At 34.9% G+C, this 5,222-nt stretch overlaps 1 pseudogene; it reads left to right on the forward strand.

Moving 5' to 3' along the window:
* Positions 1-466: 466 nt before the first annotated feature.
* Positions 467-4,266, forward strand: LOC129301443 (serine/threonine-protein kinase SAPK3-like; annotated as a pseudogene).
* Positions 4,267-5,222: the final 956 nt, after the last annotated feature.

Raw genomic sequence — 5,222 nt, forward strand, 5'->3', positions numbered from 1 at the left:
ATCGAGATAACATTGCACGTACTTGTTAATTTTATATTTTGTTCACAAATTCTTTTCACATTAGTTCACCTCACATTTTTTTTTTAATTAAAAGGAAACAAAATCATCAATCTTAAACATCGTCTCAATATAATCTACATTAACTTAAGAATAATTAAATTGTATTATTATTTATTTCTTAAGAGGCAAGTTTAAAAATAAAAAATGATTTTAACTTTGAAAGTCAATTAAACTTAAACTAAATCATCAAAATATGACATTCATCCGTACTTTTTCTTATAAATCTATTTAAATTAAAGCCAAGTTGATCCCGACGGATAACATTAATATAATAATCCCAATTTTATATCGGACAACGAAACCGACCAATCATGCGCCGTAGAGAGTAGAGATACCCACGGACAACATTACAGCTAGTGATACGTTGTATTGTAGGCAGGCACAGCCACGCTTAATCATGAATTAAATGAATCGTCGTGCGCGTGTCGCATACGGGTACGACCCGATCACTACGGTGTCATTGTCAGTCAGTGTCACCACGAGGCTTCTCTTGCAAGCGACTCTTGATCTAAAAGTTAACCCTTTGAGAAACGTGTCCCGCAATTCTCCTGAGCATGTTTGACAAGGAGAAAAAGAAGACATCACCGCGATCCTGATTCTGTTTTATAAGATTATCTTTAATTTCTTCATTGGTTGAGAGTTTGTCCCAATTTTGTGCGATTCATCTTGTTTCTCCTGTAACCAATTATAGTTAGTATGAGCCGAGATTAGCTCCTATTTTTTGCAACAGCCAGATATTACAGATATTATAAAACACACCAGTACAATCGACTTGAGCTATATATATATATATATATTATATATTCTAACTTTTTCTTACGTACGAAGGGCGTTTGGCTGATCTGCTAAAAGGTGAGTTGGGTGGTACCTGTGTTTTCAGACAACTTTACCTGCTTTTTTCAGGGTCTCTTATGATTTGTGGATGCGTTTTACTTCAATCTCTCTGAGGCTTGCGTGTGTTTGTTTATTAAATTAGACTTCTTTTCCTTTTTTATTACTTTTTTGGTGTTTTAATTTTTATTCTTTTGGTGCTCATTGGTCTTGCGTTCTGGTTTGCCAATTCCGGGTTTGTGTGCAGTGTGCGATCTTCGTAGAAGCTTGTGAGGGTGGACATAGGAGGAACGTATGAGCCACTGAAAGAACTTGGTTCAGGAATTTCGGAGTGGCCAGTTTGGTGAGAGACAAGATCACGAAAGAGCTTGTGCTGTCAAGTACATAGAAGTGGGAAAAGGTAAAATCTTTTGCTAGGCTACATGAGTAGGCAGAGAATTCCTAGGGGGATCAATGCTATTGGTTAAATATGTTCGATTCTCTGCTATTCATCTCTCTCTGTTATCTTCTCCTATCTGGATTAGCCTATGGTTTATTTGTTGGGATTGGCAATCCTTGAAAGCTGTAAATTCTGAGAGATTTTCAAGTAGTGTCCGACATTTGCTTTTACTTACTCATTTGATTTTTCAGGTTACTGCAAACTGGTTTGGTAATTATGATACGTATTGATTGTTGAAAGTCTGTCTTAACAGATTTTGCTTCCTCCATGTGCTTTCTTCCTGCATGTTTTGATAATTGTTCTTCCATGTACTGTCTCAATGCAGCCAAGGCTTTGTTTTTCTTGCTTATTGGTAATGGTAATTTTCATATTAAAATGTCCCATTCTGCTTGAACCCTTAAAAAAGCCACTCTGAATTTTTTTTTTTAATTGATATCCTTTGCTTCTGATGTTGAAACCTTAGTCGTGTTTGCAAATGCTGGCAACATTTAAGCTGATGTCTGATGATTTTCCTTTTTTGGTAAAACGATGAAAAAGTTCATGTTTTTGTCGTTTGTGTCTCTATCCACAATTGGCTTATTACATCATCTCAATCTACACTCTTGACATGGGTATCAGAAGCAATCTTATAAGTTATTTTCTGGGAAAACGCAACTATAAATCCCAAATAGTTTTGTCAGACTTTGCTTTAATCTGTACAATTCTTTAACTCTCAAAATTATAGACCTTAATAACAAATGTCACTCAATCTTGATGAAACTATACGGATTGAATAATAAAAAAAATGTAGAAATTAAAAGTGAATCCAATAAAATTATAGACACTGATGATTGGGTTTTCTCATTTCCTTTATGTTTGTTCCAATTGCTTTGCTCATCCTGACCTCCATCTTTTTCGAAATGTCTGCTTTTTCATTTTCAGATTGACGAGAAAGTTCAGAGGGAGATCATTAACCACCGATCTTTAAGGCATCCGAACATTATCAAGTTTAGAGAGGTAATGGTTTTGTTTTATTTTTTTTCCCCTTTGTACTTAGAAGTGTCACTTTTTAGTTTCAAGATATGGAATAGGAAACATTGGACGGGGTAAATAGTAAAGCATTGAAGTCTCAACTCTCGAATTACACTGTTACAATTTTTTATTGTTTCACAACTTGACATCATATGCAGAAAAGAATGAACCTGCTTGTGGTATTATTTTGGACAATTATCTTGCAAACCAAGAGAATTATATTATGTAGATTTCTCCGCAAATAATGAATTTGAGATTTTTGTGCAGGTCTTGCTGACCCCAACTCATTTAGCCATTGTCATGGAGTATGCTGCAGGTGGTGTGAACTCTTTGAGAGAATCTGTAATGCTGGTCGATTCAGTGAAGACGGGTCTCAGATTTTTTTTTTTTTGGTTAAAAAAAAAAATTCAGCTACAACAGTTAAAAAACTGTGTTCAAATATTTACTACATGACTAATTATCTCGCAGGCGAGGTTTTTCTTCCAGCAACTAATATCTGGAGTTAGCTATTGTCACTCAATGGTAAGTTTGCATTGTCATTCAGTACAAAAAACTTACGTGTTTCTTACAATCTGTATATGCTTTTGCTGCAGCAAATTTGTCACAGAGATCTGAAGTTGGAAAACACGCTCTTGGATGGAAGCCAACACCTCGACTCAAATATGTGACTTTGGTTACTCCAAGGTTGGTGCATAGTACCTGTCACTTAAAATAAACCTTTTTTCTTGAGAACCCTGAATTTTTGTCCTTAAAACTATGTATGATATATGCAGTCTGCTATACTGCACTCTCAACCGAAATCTACAGTTGGAACTCCTGCTTACATTGCTCCCGAGGTTCTGTCACGAAAAGAGTATGATGGAAAGGTATCGGAGTTGCCTTAGAAATTTGTGTCAATGAATCTGATTTATGAAGCTATGCTTGACGCTTGATGTTGTTTTGCAATTTGGTGATTGTTTTAGATTGCAGATGTTTGGTCATGTGGTGTAACGCTTTATGTCATGTTAGTGGAGGATATCCATTTGAAGATCCTGAAGATCCTAGGATTTCCGAAAGACCATTGGAGTGAGATCCTATCATCATCAACATCACACTTGTGAACTATGTGTGACAAATAAACTGAAACTTAATTTGTTGCTCTTGTTGGCAGAGAATAATGAGTGTTTCAGTACTCCCTACCCGACTATTGTACGTTCTCTGCCAGATTGCAGACATCTTCTTTCTCGCATCTTCGTCGCCAATCCTGCCAAAGTATGTGCATCTCTTTATATTCTTATCACCTTATAATGACACAATTATTTATGTTTTGCATGTGCAAACTAACTATTTGTTGTGATTTTTTTGTTGAAAGAGGATAACAATCCGGAGTAAAAGAGCACCCTTGGTTTTTGAAGAACTTGCCTAAAGAAGATAAGCTGAAGCTGAAAAAAAGTGAATGAGGAAGCGCAGAAAGATCAACCGAGCCAGAGTGTTGAAGAAATAATGCGAATCGTTCAAGAGGCAATGACACCGGGGAAAGATTCCAAGGGTGGAAGCCAAGCTGGTGGAGGAGGTTCATTGGACGGTGAGGATGATGATGATGATGAAGAATCTCAACTTGATGTTAGTGGTGACTATGCTACAACACAGTGACAACTGTCATATTTGCATTGTATATTATGTTCAAGAACATATCAAGCCTGGTTCATAGATGGGGTTTGTGTTTATCAGCTAAATAATGTATCAGATTCCTTATTTGTAAAAAGGCTTGATTGGTGTTACTTTCAGTCACAAACCAAAAATCACAAAGCTGCGAAAGTTATAATGTTTTTTTCCTTGTAAAAAAAGGCAGAGAGAAAACAGTTCGGCCGTGGAATTTGATTTAGAGCATGTGCTTCATTAATATTATACGTTCACTATGAATGAAGATAACCATTTTTGTTTAATTGTTGGACAAAGAATTGGCAAAAATCTATATCCTGCTTCTATATGATATAAAATTTATCAAAAGTTTCACCAACTCATTTCAGATTCTATCAAGTATAGGATTCGTTGTCCAGTGGTAATCATATATTAATAACAATGGATAGCAACATCAAGATACTTTTGAAACAATTTTTTTACCCAAAAAGGTCAATTTTATTAATCCCAAAACAAAATATAGGCACACATATAACATCTCAAAAATTTAATCCAAAGGTTGGATTAATTAATTATGATGTCTAATTAATTAATTGTGATAATTAGAAGTTAATTATAAATTTTGGATGGCCATTTGGTTCCATTAGACCTTATATGAGGTCTAAAATAAGGTTTAAAGAGTTAAAGGTTCATTCTAGGCCCAAATTTATGAGCTTAAATGATGTTGTCTATTTTGAACCATTCGTTGTGATAGATGATGCAGTGTGTCATGGCAAATACAAGCAGATTTTAAATCTAGATTTTGCACAAAAATAGAGAGGAATTTTGAGAGTGAGTTCATGAAGAGAATGAGAAGCTCTACTAGGGTTTTATTTCAGAGGATTTTGGAAGTGATTTGGAGCTTCTAAATCATTGGATGAGTCTCTTTTCTTCTTCTTTTACCTCTACAAGCTTTTATTTTTGGTTTAACTTAGGGGAGTGAAGGCTACTCGAAATGACAACCAAGTTTAGCCATTTATATAACTTTAATTTAATGGAGTCCATGGATACTAATAAATATTTTTAATCTTGGTTTTGAGTGGTTGGCATCATTAAACGCCATTAATGAGGGTTTAGAGTTAATCTTGATGTTAAATAATTAATTAATTTTAAGCTAAAGAGGTTAGCTAGCAGTATTCATTAAGCTTAATTAGACTTAGGGTTAATGAGTAAAATAGACCCTGAAGTATTGCCTGAAAAGCGCTTTCAACCTTGAACTCTT

This window comes from Prosopis cineraria, unplaced genomic scaffold, assembly GCF_029017545.1.
Source record: "Prosopis cineraria cultivar Desert tree isolate PC_DT_omini unplaced genomic scaffold, ASM2901754v1 PC2116, whole genome shotgun sequence".
Lineage (NCBI taxonomy): Eukaryota > Viridiplantae > Streptophyta > Magnoliopsida > Fabales > Fabaceae > Prosopis > Prosopis cineraria.